Source organism: Physcomitrium patens, chromosome 25 (genome assembly GCF_059467195.1).
Source record: "Physcomitrium patens ecotype Gransden chromosome 25, ASM5946719v1, whole genome shotgun sequence".
In the NCBI taxonomy this organism is placed as follows: Eukaryota; Viridiplantae; Streptophyta; class Bryopsida; order Funariales; family Funariaceae; genus Physcomitrium; species Physcomitrium patens.
Window position 1 is genome coordinate 1,048,144 of NC_143434.1, and position 16,141 is coordinate 1,064,284.

Sequence of the window (16,141 nt, forward strand, 5' to 3'; positions counted from 1 at the left end):
GGTAAATAATCAAATGCCAGATGCATTTATATTGTCGATATTAATCAATAGTTTGCATCCACCAGAATTGAAAATGTTTGTAAAAGAGGCTCAATCAACTACGGTAGAGGCATCGTTGGCACAAGCAAAGGTGTAGAAAGAATGTCATTATGACCAATTGTTAACAGTGGGGGCCACGATGATTCCAAGTTCAGGAAGCCAACAAATACAATTGGGAAATGTGTCGATGGGTAATTATCCACAAATGGCTGAGTCCAACATGAAGAATGTTATGTTGCAAAAATCAATTAATGCTACACCAATCCAAGCAATAGTGCCAATAACAATGACACCTTATTTTACATCGCCAACCTATCAACATCCGGAGTTGTTCACAAATGTGATTGTTAAAGATCCAAATGAAGACTTGTTATTAAATCTAAAAAGAAGATGGAAGAATTGGCCGTGAATTTGACTAAAGATAAGAAGAAACAATATAAGCCTTCTAATACAAGACCTAATGTATGGTATAATAATTGTAAGGAACAAGATCATTTTGATATGGAGTATATATCACCCAAACAAACCGATATTCAATGTACATTTTTTGGAGGAAAGCACCCTATCGAAAACTGCTGGCATTTACAAAGGCAACAACAGTTCAATAACCAGATGATACAGCCAACTCAATGGGATGTTAATTAAGTACAGATTGGAAATATGGATGGTTGAAATAGTAATCGCTCAAATCAACCTAATCATGGCTTTGGAAATTTTCAAAATACTAATTATAATTTGATTTATGGAACAAATATGCAGAACGATAGAAATAATCAAGGAGATAATCTCCAAACTATACCAATTCAGCAGTCCAATTCTCAACTAATAGCAACTGGTCAGCCAAGATCATTTACGATGACTACCTGGAATTGGCCTAGTAGATATATTCTAGTGGAGACTCCAAGTGTACCTGACGATATGGGTCAAAAACCACTACATTGCTACTGGTATCGACAAATTGGTCATTATGCTAGTAAATGCCCTAATCCAAGGTTTATAGACGAATATGCTCCAGTATGTGAAAATTACAAGTAATTGAGACATTTTCATTATCAATGCAATGTTCCATTTAATCCTAATAATCATGATCAGAAGATACAATCAACTGTGTAAATTGTAGAGAAAAAAAATAACGAGACATAGGAATCACTAGTTCATTGGGTAGAAGTAGTCTAAGCTGTCCATACAAGCAGTCAGCAAAAGGAGAAAGGATCAATTCAACATTTGGGTGATCCTGAAGCGAAGGACCAATTGGACCCAATTATGGGGCCATCCAATCTAGGTCCTAACATGGGCCCCTTACTCAATATAAGACCTGAATTGGTTGTGCATCCTAATGAGGTACCAATTACTTAGGCTTCTGTTCTATGTCAAGCTGTTCTATTCTCTACACAGTTTTGAGAAACGTCCTTTTCGTCGAAAGATCTTCTCTGCGGCGTGAATTCCAAGGAACCAATATCAACCCAATTGGAAGAACAATCTTATCCATTCAAAGAACCGATTTTATAAGCTCCGTCAAATTTAGTTCCAATAGCTTTATCAATTTTTAATATAGAGTAAACCAATTTACCTGCGTCAGTGTCTAGGATTGGGAAGAAGAAATAGATATTGAGAATTATCACTAATATATAACCATATGATATTCTAAAAGTTTTGGGCACCATATAGCCCACGATCTCTATGAAGCAACTATTGGCGGTAGCACCTGAGTACCAAACTATCTTAAATTTCTCATTAATTTGTCGCAGATCTCGAAATAAAGAAATCCGAGAAGTAAGTTTGAATCTTGATCTGGGTGCACCAATGATTGATATTTCAATTGATGGAGTATTAGTATCGGGAGTGCAAGTAGATGGAGGATCTAGTGTAAATCTTATGAATGGCGCTACAATGGAGGAATTGGATTTGGATCACTTATTGCCTACTATAGTAGTTTTGAGAATGGCTGATTCTAGTTGAGTTAAACCTATGGATATTTTACGAAGTATTGATACAATAATTGTAAAGATTATCTACAAAATTGATTATATTATTTTTCAATTGTGAAGCTTTATATTGTCATACCAAATTTTATTGAGGTGACCGTGATTGTATCAAGCTAAAGCTCAAAATGACTGGAGCCATGGTACATTGATAATTGGAAAAGATAATGATAAAATTGTGCTTCAAATGTACCCTATCCAATATCATGGAGAAACTCAATTGGCCAATTTAGAATTCACGTCGGATTGTGAAGATGAGTATAGAAGAAGAAATTGGTGCATCTGACCTAATTTATGCTGATATAAGGTAAGTGGTCGAGCACACCAGAATGAATTATTAATGTAGGGGACCGAGAGAGTATTTAGTTCGTCTAGATGTTATTGACGATTCTGATCATATGATTGCATATTGGATATATAGACAGGATGTTAATCACATTAGTATTATGGAATTGGAGTTGAAAAGTTCTAATTTGTCAAATTTTGTAAAAGATTTTGGAATTGAGTAGAACATTATTCCAAAGACTCCTAAAATTTCACGATGTCAACCAATTAGTTTAGGTACATGGAAGGCTCCCCAAATCATTCAGATTTATGATGATATAAAAGGCAAAGAGAAAGAAATTTGGGTGGATTACTTTTTAATACATAAAGCTGCTTTCGCATGGTCGTATGCAGATTTGAAAGGAATTCCAATTGAAGTTTGTGAGCATCAAATTATATTAGAAGAGAACGCTATACCAGTATATCAAAGATAACATCGACTTAATTCAAAATACTCACTTATGATAAAAGAAGAGTTGGATAAACTCTTGGAGGTTGGGTTTATCTATCCAATTCCTTTCAATGAATGGGTTTCAGCAATTGCTATCGTACCAAAAAAGAATGGAAAAGTTTGCATCTATCAAGATTTCCGCAAATTAAATGTGGCTATCAAGAAGGATTATTTTTCTTTACTATTCATGGATAGTATATTAAATGTTGTCACTGAATATGAATGTTATTCATTTCTTGATGGATTCTTTGGTTATAATCAAGTTAAAATTACAAAAGAAGATTAGTTAAAAACTACTTTTACTATGGATTGGAGGACCTTTGCCTATAAGATTATGCCGTTTGGGTTTTGTAATGTACCAACTACATTTCAAAGAGTAATGATACAAGCATTCCAAGATTATCTACGAATTTCAATGAAAATATTTCTAGATGATTTTTGTACATTTAGTACGAAAGCCAGACATTTAGAATGTCTAGGTCAATGTTTGAATCAATGTACCAAATATGGAATTTCTTTAAATTCAGAAAAGTATCAATTTGGTGTGCCTTTTGGTAAACTATTGGGTCATATAGTTTTGATAGCAAGCATTGCTACAGATCTGGATAAAATAAAGATTATAGTAGAATTAAAGTAATCAGACAGTATTACGAGTATTCAAATATTTGTCGGCCATATCAATTACTATCAACAATTTATCTATCTATTCGCAATTATATGCCTTTCCTTGACAAATTTCTTGAAGAAACCACCAACCGATGGGACCAGTCTATTTTGAACAAAAGAATGTACAATTGCATTCAAAATATTGAAACAAAAATTCATTTCAGCACCAATATTGGTAGCATCTTGTTGGATAAAACCATTCCAATTTTATGTGGATGCATCTAATATCGCAATTGGTTTTGTGCTAAGCCAAAAAGATGACCTGGGTTTTGATCACCCTATTTATTATGCAAGTCGTCAATTGGTAGCTATTGAAAGAAATTATACAATAACCAAAAGAGAAGCATTGGCGATGATTTATTCTATATAAAAGTTTCGACATTATCTTCTTGGTTATAAATTTGTTTTCCATGTCGACCATGATGCTTTAAAATATATGATTAATAAGCCTCAATTGAGTGGTCGTATTACACAATGGATTTTATTATTGCAGAAATTTGACTTTACTATTCAGATAAGACCAAAAAAATCACATTCCAATAGGAACCATTTATCTTAGTTATCCAATATATTGGGTAATAAACCCAATAACGATGTACTATCCGATGCAAAATTGTTTGCGGTAGATGTAATTACTCCAGAGTATAGTAAAATAATTCAATACTTGACATTTCAAACCTTCTCATCTAATTTTAATGAAAAGCTTAAACGACGCTTAATATTAAAATGTGTACCTTATATGATGATTGGTAAAGCTTTATATAAAGAAGGCAAGGATGGAGTTTTGCGATGCAGTATTTATCAGACTGAAGTGAGTATTATATTAGAAGGTTGCCACTTGGACAGTTGTGGTGGATATTTTGCGGAAGACAATATGGCTTGTAAAGCTTTACAAGTTGGTTATTAGTGGCCAATAATGTTTACAGATGCCCACCAATTCGTCCGTCATTGTGATCCATGTCAGAGAACGAGTCGACCTACTGGAACTTCAACAATGCTATTAATACCAATTTTAGATCAAGCGCCTTTTAAAAAATGGGGAATTGATTTTGTGGGACCAATGGCATTAGCCTCGAGATATGGACAAAAATGGTATATATTGGTAGCAACGGATTAAATAACAAAATGTGCTGAAGTCATAGCTACAAAAACCGATAGTACAAGTATAGTAGCAAATTTTTTGTATGAAAATATTATTACACGGTTCGGTTGTCTATGAGAATTGGTTAGTGATCGAGGAACTCATTTTATAAATAGTACAATCGAAGCACTCACAACTAAATATGAGATAAAACATCAGAAGACTACACCGTATCACCTTAGAGCCAATGGACAAATAGAAAAGATTAATGGAATTTTATTTAAAATCTTAGCAAAAATAGTTTGAAGAGCGGAAACAGATTGGGACACTAAGTTGTTCGTAGCTTTATGGGCATACCGTACTGCATATAAAGTTACTACCAATATTATCCCTTTTCAATTGGTTTATGGCCAAGAAGCAATATTACCTATTGAATTGGAAGTCCAAAGTTTACGAATTGCTATAGATAATAGATTGGGAGATCAGGATTCATTACGGCACTGTTTAGAAGAATTCAAAAAATTGGATGAAACTAGAGCCAATGCATTAATGATAATTAAAACTATACAAAAACAAAGAAGACTTATTATGATAGTAAGCTTAGACCAAAGGCTTTTATACCAAATGATTTGGTACTTCTTTATGATAGTTGATTTAAAAATTTTCCAGGAATATTTTGAGTTCGATGGCATGGACCATATCGAGTTATTGACGGATTTCCAAATAGTTCAGTGCAATTGAAAGATTTTATGGGTACTAAATTTATAACACAGATCAATGGCAATCGGCTTAAAGTTTACTATATATAAATCCGGGATGGATTTTTTGTTCGAAAAGGGAGGAGGGGATAAATAATGATGATGATAGGATATTTTATCATGATGAATTGTGGGATATAAGGAGGAGTCGACCCAATTGATTGGACTATAATAAGAAGTAAGAGGGGGCTCTTGACAAGCATCATGTTTTTTTTTGTGGTTAAGAAGAAGATGGCGAATATTATGTCTGAGAAAGAAAGGATGGAGACTAATTGGAAGGAATGGCAAGAACGTCTGCAGGTAGAGGTTGTGATGTTGCAGACTAAACTAGCTGCATTAGCAAAGGAGGCGAATAATTTAGTGCAGACCAATATGCCAGTTTCAGCGACAATACCTTCAAAGATACCTTTAAAATCGACAGAAGAATGACAGAAGTTGTTAGAGGAGCGCAACAACTAAATTGCGCGACACGAGTCTCAGGTACAGGAATTGGATTTATTGAATGAAGATCTGATGGCACGTTTGGATGAAAAACCCTCAAACACTGAGACAGATGACAAAGATGTAAAGAAGAGAAGGTCATCAATTCAAAGGGTGGTAAGCCAAGGCCATTGACTGAAGAAGCTAATGTTGCTACGTCTTTATAAGTTGAGGCTAAATAATGTTTGTGAGGGCACTGCACAATTAGAAGTGGAGTTATGTAGAATAGGTAAATAAACTTTGTCGTAAGTTATTCATTGATTATTGATAATCTTGAAAATTAGACTAATGGTTAGGCAATTTAGTTGATAACAGTAGATTGTTAGTGGAATAAATGGTTAAGAATTCAAAGGGTTATAACTTTTGGAATCTGCAGGCCAACGGTCCATCTTTTGGTAGGATAAAGAGGTTGAAGAAAGGGAGATCAAGGCTAGACTAAAAATAGCCATAAGCTGGAGCAAGCTTGGTACTACCTCTTTTTATTTCTTTGTTGTTGACGAGTAATAGATAGTTTTTGAATACTGAGAAGTTAGTTTGGAGTGCCAGACTGTGAGAGTCATAAGCCAAGATATTGAATTCTGTGTCATGAATTGAGAAACTGAATACAATAGGTAAGCTAGAGATTAATAATTGAATATATATAAACTACAAAGAGAGTAAGTGGGAGATGAATGGATAAGAATATAGAAGTATTGTTGAATTGATAGTCGTAGAATGGATTATGTATTGAATTAAGACGGAATTAGTAAGCCTTGGTATTTTTTAGTTTGATAATTGATTTTAGATAGCTAAAGTACAATCAATCATAACACTAACAGATCCAATTCATATAACCAATCTTTCTCCGTGTTCGAATCCACCTCTATTAGTTCAATTGCTTTGGTATATTAGCTTGAATACAACGAGAACAACAGCCTCTTTCTCCATTTTGAATGTTGAATTTTGAGTGCCAATATCACTTTATCAAACTATTCAATTGATCTCAAATTTCTCATGTATATTAGAAAATAAGTCTACTACTCACATATATAATTTTCTTTCCAATCCAACAAATAGATTCCAAAAAATTTTAGAAACCTTCACTCAACCTAAAACTCTACTTTCCAAGACCCTGACCTACTTAAACCTCAATAATCTTCGATTCAATCCTTTGATCAAGCTCAAACTCTCAGTATATATTGAATACATATAAATCGACAAACTTTCAAAATTTTATCTATGGATCTATTGCCAATTTTTTGAAATTTACCAAAAGGTATCTCTCTTTTTATTTCACAAATCTAGAGTCACCCAAAACAAATCCTTACTTTGCAAAGCTCTTACAAAGTTAATATAAATCCAAATCACTCCAAATTAATGCCTATTAATACTTTATCAAGTTTTCTCTCTAATTCTTTTCTTTAATCTACCAAAATAACTTCAAAATCATCATCAAGGCTTGATTTTGTGCCTTAGGATCTGATTTTGACCTTGATTCATAACCGGCCCTCTCCAAGTACCAATATCTAGTTTTTCTAAGTTATTTTTATTAGAATTTATTCTTAATTTATTTCTAAAAATACCTATATTATTTATTTTTTCAACCTACTTTATTTGCTTTATTTATGGCCCTATAAAGTAAGTAGAAGTTACTTTTTAAAAAAGATAATATTACTACTAAAAGTTTTATTACCTTCTTTTCTTTTATCTATATTTTTTTACTTTATCCTTTAACTTGGCTCCTCTATAATAAGATCTATATTATCATCTTTTACCATATGGTCATGTTACAACATGACAGTGGACTATTTCAAGTGTCCAAGACTCTTTTAATCTACAACAACATAAAACCTCATCACAAGGTAGGACAAAGTAGATCAGAAGAAAATTGATCAAAATTAAACAGAATGGGATACAAAAGATAAAAATAAGCAACCAAAATTAAGACAAAACAAATCAAAATAAAAAGATACAAATTCTAATTGGATTAAGAAAAAGGATCCAAAGCCATACTTGAACAGATGCCCCAAAAGTCCTTGACTAGTCCTATTTATACTTTGTTCTACCACTTTAGACTTTTTAGAATATTCCTACATAATGGATCTTATTTAAATAATCATCCTAAATTCTTTCTAAAAATTTCTATAGTAGATCCTACCTAAATAACCATCTTAGTATCTTTTTAGAATATTCTATATTGAGCCCCACTTAAATAACCACCTAAAATTTTTTCTAGAATATTCTTCAGTGGATCTTATTTGGTCTACTAACTTAATCTCAATTCTAGAAACTTCTATGATTCTAACTATTTATTCCTCTACAAATATCTTATCTATACCCTGTTACAATTAATCCTCCTCCACTAATGCAGAATGTCCTTGTTTTCTTCTTGATGGTATTTCTAAATTGTCTATTGGCAATGGATGAGGTTTTGTGCACGTTCCAAGGTTGCATCGTGAATGTAATAACCTTTCAAAGAACTTTGTACTAAAGTTATTGACATTCACTACCATAGCAAAGGTAGCAATGTTCTAAAATACTATCTACTTCATATTTTTGTTGGTCATCAACTACAACTAGTAGTGGTGGTGGTTGGTGTCAATCCAAAAAGTGTTTTGGCCTGATATGAAATTCCTTCAATTATAAAATATGAAAGACTACATGGATTCAAATATGTGGTAGAAACTCGAGGTGGTATACAACATCAAAAATCATTGTAGAAATGGAAAAAGATTCAAGCTACCAAGGTGCTAGTTTTTGAATTTGAGTTGATGTAGCAAGTAACAAGTTGGCATTAGAGTGTAATACTTGATTATCCTACTAAAAGGTCTTATATTAGCAATGGTTATTTTTAAATTACTTTTATTGATTTTAAGTAGTAAGAAGGCATTGTCGTGCCTCTTGTAAGATTGTTATAAGCCATTATATAAGTTCCTTCATTATTGAATTGTTGGTGTTGATGGGACAATGGAAAGTTGTTAGTGTAATCGGATGCTGACTGATATTAAGAAAAAATAGTGAATGACCAGTACTTGCTTGAATACTATCATTATAAGCAAATTTTAAAGGTGTTAAGTATTCATCCTAATTATTATGATGAACCGCTATAAATGCCTACAACATATCTTCCAATGTTCGATTTACATGCTCTGTTTGTCCATCTATTTGGAGATAGAAGGCTATAGACATGACAAATTATGTACCTAGTAGCTTAAACAAGGCCTATTAAAAACTTTTTGTAAAGCATGGATCTTAATTTGAAATGTTGACATGAGGTGATTTATAGTAATGAAAGATGGTATCAAAGAAGATTCGTAGAAGCACTAAGACATCAATATTTGAGTGTATTGTGGCCAAGTGAAGTTATTTTGAGAGTCAATCTACAAAGATGACAACCATGATATGATTGTGAGGTTTTTGTGACAAATACATAATGAGATCGATAGTGACATGCTTCCAATGTACCATAGGTAGCAAAATTGGCTACAATAGTCTAAAAAATACTATGTTGTATGTTTTATTATATTGACATGACTCATGAGAGCATATAAAGGCTCAAATATCATGATCCAAACTTGCTCAAAATCATATCCTTGAGATTTGTTCTAAAGTCTTCTCTCATCCGAGATGTTTGAATATTGGTATGTCATGTCATTTGTAAAGTATGCATGTTTGGAGTTTAGTATTGTCAAGTACATAAATTTGCTTCTTGAAATAGAGCAAGCCATTATTAAAAATATAATCTTCATACTATATATTATCCACTTTTAGCTAATCACTAACTATCTTGAAATAAGCACCTCAATGTATAATTTCTTTCCATTCTATTTCTTTGGTTAGATTCGAAACGATACTACTAATAGTAGCAACTTTTGCCTTGTCTCTTGATTCATCCTTTAAGTCTGGTCCTTGCAATAAGTTATCTTATAGAGTATATTGTTGCTTTTGCTTGTACTCAAGCTAGATATCAAAAAGCTACAAGTGTTCTTTCCAATGATGATGTCATGATTTCATATTTTTTAAATGTAAATCATGTAGTAAAGGCCAATGGTCAATTAACACAACTAGTGGCTTTTCCAACAGATAGTATTATCATACCTTTGCAACATGTATAATCACTAATTACTTTTAATCATATATAGAGTAATTGCGCTCTGTCCTTCTCAGCTAGCATAATTCATATGCTATAGATTTAAGGCCTCTACTAAAATCTTATTGAAGGACTGCTTCAATAGCAAAGTTGGAAGCATGAATGTCAAGTGTATAAAGAAGGTTAGGATCATACATTTACAATATTAGATTAGAAATGAATGTTCCATTCAATTTATCAAATACGTTTTGTTGCTCCACTTTCTATTGAAATAGGGCACCTTTCTCTAATAGATTTGTCAATGAGGCAACAATGTGAGCAAATTGTCAAATAAAATTACAATAATATTGAGCAAGGCCTGAAAATGAGTAGATTTTAGAAGCATCTGTGGAGGTTGGCCAATCTTCCACTGCTTTCATCTTATCTTGCTCCATATGCATGCCTTTAGATAACACCACATGCCTCAAAAAGGTGACTTTTGACTTCCAAAGTTCATATTTTGATTGCTTACAATAGAAGCAACTATTTTGTAACCAACATAACACTTTTTATAGGTGTTGCTAATGCTCTTTAGAAATTTTATTGTATACAAGGTTATCATCAATGAAGACAACTACATACTTGTCCAAAAGGTTCCAAAACAATCTGTTTCTGTGATCAATAAAAAAGTTGGAGCATTGGTGAGGCCAAAAAATAAAATTAGTCATTCAAAATATCTATAGTGCATATAAAATATCATCTTTTCTACATCTTCTCTTTCAATAGGTATTTGCAAATAGCTACTCCAAAGATCCAATTTACTAAAAATGATTACACCTTAAAATTGGTCAATAAGATCATCTATGCATAGAAGTGGATATGCATTCTTAATACTCTGCTTATTGAGGCCTTGAGAATCAATCCAAAGATAAAGTCTACCATCCTTCTTAGTTGCAAAGAGTAGAAAAGCTCTCTATAGTAATGTACTTTCTTGAATGAAGCCTTTCTCCAAGAGTTTATCTAATATCTTTCACAGTTCTTTAAGTTCTTTTGATACTAGGTGATAAATTGATTGACTTATTGGTTTGGCTCTAGGCAATAGTTCTATTTGAAAGAAGGCACCTCAATGAAGAGTCATTCCACTAGATAGGTCGGTTAAGAAGATATTCTAATATTCTCTTATGAATTACTATGTCTATTCAACTCCTTCAGCAGTCTTGCCCACCACTGATGTAAGATTTAGAACCACCATATATATTGATTCTTTATGATGTATTTGCTTCTTTATAAAGGTCATCTTTATGAGTAAGTCTTTAATTGCACATTATTTTTTTTCTTTACTTGATATGAAGGTGCAAAGAGTCACTTTAGGTCTACTATCTTTAAAGAAGATTGTCCTTATTACCCAATCAACTTGTTTATTTTTCATCTCTAGCCATGGCATATTAAGGATAATATCATATTTTAGCTTAGTCATCTTGAATTTTTCTTCTAAGACATAGATGTTAGTCAACTTCAAGGTTTTTTCTTCACATGTCTTAGTTAATATGTTCTCTTGGTCATCTACAAGGTATAAACTTCTTCCTTTGATTGCCTTAGTTTTAATTCCAAGTTGGTTTGAAATTTCAATTAAGATATTATTTTTTGTAGAGCCATAATCTACAAGCACTTGACATGGTTGTCCTCTCAGTAGTCTCATTAGATGTACCAATTGATTCTTTTTATAATTATCCAACGCAATGTAATTTATCTCTAAGAGATAGTAGCTATCTCTAGTATTGACTTTTGGCACCTTTACTAAGGAGCCTCATTTTCCAACTCTGTCTCATTATCAATTTGGTGAATTTTGAGACTATAAATCCACCTTCTCTTGCTGGTGCTTGAATTTTGATGTTTTAGACAATCTCCAATTTAATGGCCTAACTCTTGATAATAAAAACACAATCTTTTTTGTACTAATATTTGTTGTCTTTATAATGTCAATGATCCTTGTAGGGCATCGATCTCCATTAGCATTGATTGTTGTACCATAGTATTAGATAGTGGCATAGGATTTTGTATTATAGATCTTGTTCCATGATTTTTGAAATCTTGAGCATTGACCTTTTCTGCAATCCAAATTGCATCTTTAAATATTTGTGGATTGCTTAGTTCTACCTCTTGCTAGATCCTAGATTTCAAACCTCATAATATCATAGAAATAAACATATAAGCTAGTAATTACTTGTATAAATAGATAGAAGCAAGTAGAAGTAAGTAAAAATAAATTAATTCTATAATATCTTCTATAGAAGCTTCTTAAAAGCTTCATGGATGCTGCTTTGACTTTATAGGTATCTATAATTGATTTTTTGGATTAAAAAAGTAGTCAACAAGTTGGCCATGTACCACATATGTTGTGAGCTTGAAGTCCAAGCTAACTATATGGCCCACATGTAGAAAAAATTGCCTTGTAAATTAAGGCATGTGTTCTACAAAGTCAACACATATTAGAGGTCCTATAGAATATTGCCACATAGCTAGTACTTAGATAATATATAAAGAGACAAGAATGAAGCCTTCTTCACTCTTTTCAACTTCTTTCTTACTTTTAGTCTAATTTTAAGAGTTTCAAGTTTTCTTATCTTTTAGCAAAAAGCCATTTCAGTTTCTTTTTAATATACAAACTTTCTTATTTCTATTTTGTTATTCTTTCTTTGACATGGATTTCATTGGTTTATACATCATCTTTTAGTTCATTTCCTAGACAGATTGACAAGAGTACACTTATAATATCAAAGATTTCTCTTGTCTTAATTAAGAGTGGATTATTCCTTTCTCATGATAAAACATAAGCATATTAGAAGATGCAGATTACCCTCTTCTAAATTGATATTGTTCTTAGTATATTTTTTGTCCTCAACTCATTTCTTCTATTTATCATGAGTATTATTAGATATTTTTTTGAGTATTATTATGATAGATCTTATTGAAATGAAGAGTACAATGGTACAAATGTAAGAAGAATTGAGGGAGTTGATGCTTGCGATTCATCAATTTAGCTTACTACCATAAGGATCAATAAAAATGGAAGGAAGTAAGGATATAGAGATGATTAGAGCTACTTCAACATCTGCACCAAATCATGTCCCTCTATCCATGATGGAACATCCTTTAAGTATTAGAGAACCAAGAACTGCTTTGTCTGAGAAGTTTCATGGTAGAAGATCCAAATTTCAAGGATTTATCAATCAAGTACAACTTGTGATTGAACTTCAACCTCAAAGCTATCCAATTCTAGGATTACAAGTTAGATTCATTGATATACTTCTTTCAGATTCAACACTATCATGATTTTTATCTTTTTTTGAATAACAAGATCTAATATTAGATAATTTGGAGGAATTTTTGGCAAAATTTCAATCCATGTATGGAGAACATGATGCAACTCGTATTGCAACCAATAAGATTTATATTTTGTAACAAGATAATCGATTTGTAATGTTACATGCTTCACAATTTTGACAACTTGCAACTGATATCAAGTGAGATGATGCTGCATTTATCAGCCAATTTTTCTATGGATTATAATATAAAGTAAAGAAGTTGATGCTCAACTTACTTGATCCTCAAACATTGAGTCAAGCAATTGACTTTGTTGTGAAATGAGACAATCAATTTTTTGGATTTTGATTTGAGAGTCACACAAATGGACCTCAATGTTACTACAATTTGATGGCAACACCAACATCTTCTCAACATATACATTTAGAAGTAGAGGATATGTAAATTCATATGGTACATTTTAAACCTCTTATCGAGTAAGAAAAGACTCGTCATTGTCAAGAAGGATTGTACTTATATTATGGAGAACCTAAACACATTGTTCAATATTGTCCAAAAAAGTGGCGAAATCACAAAATGAGGAGCACATCTATCAAAGAAGATAATGTGTCGAAAAATAAATTTGTCCAGCTACAATAGGAATTGTGCGGCTAGAATCTTATACAATTTTTAATGAAGGTCATATCTTCTCTTGAGAATCCTCTCTTTGTTTTATAATAGATATATATTTAGGACCTAATAATTATAAAGCCTTTGCCTTGATAGATTCAAGATCCTCAACTTATTTCTTAAATGTAGAATTTGTTAAAAGTCATAAAATATCGTTAGTACAAATAATCAAACCTGTTCATGTAGAAATTATAGATGGTCATCCGTTGTCTTTTGGAGATGTTACTCATGAAACACTTCCTATAGATGTAACAATAAATAGTCATAGTAGTTGCATAATCTTTAACATAATTAGATCTTCCTTTAATCCAGTCATTTTAGATTTATCATGGTTAGAAAAGTATAATCCTTGTATAGATTAGATTTCTTGTATCCTTGACTTTTTTAAAAGCATAATTAAGAGTGAAATTAATCTAGTAGAAAATAATAAATCTAGTACAATTAAACCTATGTTTCTAGGTGCAAGAGCTTTCTTGAATACTGCAAAAGAAGGATCACCTTATGTCATTTTTGCCACACATGTTTCTAATGATGCAAAGACTTCAAGTGACATTTTCAACTAATATCAAGAATTTTAAGGTGTATTAGAGAAGAAGAATGCGGATACTCTTTCAGAACATCATTCCTATAACTTCTCAATTGACCTTCAAGAAAGAGCACAACTGTGATTCGGACCAATCTATAGTTTATCACAAAATGAATTACATGAAGTCAAGGAATATATTGAAGAGAATTTGGCCAAGAATTTCATACGCCATTCCAAATTACCAGCAAGAGCTCTAATCTTATTTGTGAAGCAAAAAAATGGATCATTGCGGTGTCATATTATGTGCTTTCCTGCTCGAGAACGTGTCGGGCGTCTGGCTGTAGAAGGTAGTATGGAGATTCGTCGATAGTCAAGCAGTCTATCAGTTTTGACTGCTGGAATATAAACGACTGCATGTCACGGACATACATATAATTACCTATATGAATAGATAAAAGTATGTAAAAGTAGATAAAAGTAGGTTAATTGTGTAATATCTTCTAGAGAAGCTTCTTAGAAGCTTCATAGACGCTGCTTTGACTTTATAGGAGTCTATAGTTGACTTTTAGGTTAGAAACTTGGTCAACAAGTTAGCCATGTGCCACACATGTTGGAAGCTTAAAGAACAAGCTAACTACGTGGTCCATCCATAGAAAACTTGCCTTGCAAACAAAGGCATGTGGCCTAGAAAGTCAACATATATTGGAGGTCTTATAGAACATCGCCACGTGGCTTCTAGTTAGATAGTATATATAGAGGCAAGAGTGAAGCCCTCTTCACTCTTGACAACTCCTTTCTTGCTTCTAGTCTAGTTTCAAGGGTCTCTAGTTTTCTTGTATTTTGGCAATAGCCATTCCAGTTTCTTTCTTAATATACATATTTCTATTTTGTCCTATTTCTTTTTGAGAAAAGTCTCACTTATTCTTTAGCTTTCATCGAGTTCTTGTCCTTGACACTGCAACAATGTATCGTAAATCTATACGGATGCTCTTCGACTGCTTGTCGAAGTCCTTTTTGCCCCAGCCGATAGGTCTCTAGACGTTACAGAGAACCCCGAACAACCCAAATTGTTAATCTTCAATACCGCTTTGTACTTATGATCTTGTATCCACTGACTGTCTTGTTAGATTAACCCAATAAATTTCATTCACTCCGCATACTCAATCCTATAGACGCCCTTTTAATCCTTCAATCACTGACGTAACTCGATTTCACAAAACAGTCAAGAGTATTCAAACCCACTTCAATAAAAATCCCGATTCACCATTACAATACTGACTTCAGCAGCGATTGCCTCAGCCTTCCCAAAACTCTACGAAGAAAAAAAAATCCAAATTCTCTGTCTTTCCTTCCCCGACCCGAAGCATGAAGCTCCTCTCTCTAATCCCTCTTTGATCTTTAGAAACCTCCAATGAAAACCAAACTAGTAACCTTGCAAAATCTTGAAACTAGCTCCCTCCGATTCCCAGAGAAAAAAAAAACCCCCCCTTCAAAACTATATTCCCCCTAACCTTATCCTCTAAATTTCTTCAATCTTCCGTCTTAGATCTGGAATTGGCTCCCACCGTCAAGCTTGGATCCAAAATTGGCTCTCGCCGTCAGAGCTTTCTCCTCCGTTTTTACCTTTAAGAAATCCATTTACTGAAAACAACGTTCCCTGAAACGGCACAGAGAACAGGACAGCCCGAAACTGAATCGAACTCCGTAATCGGGACCACATTGAGTCGCTCGACCAATTCAGGTCTCATATTGGATAAAAGTCCAGTAGTAACCTGGATGTTCCCGTAATTGGG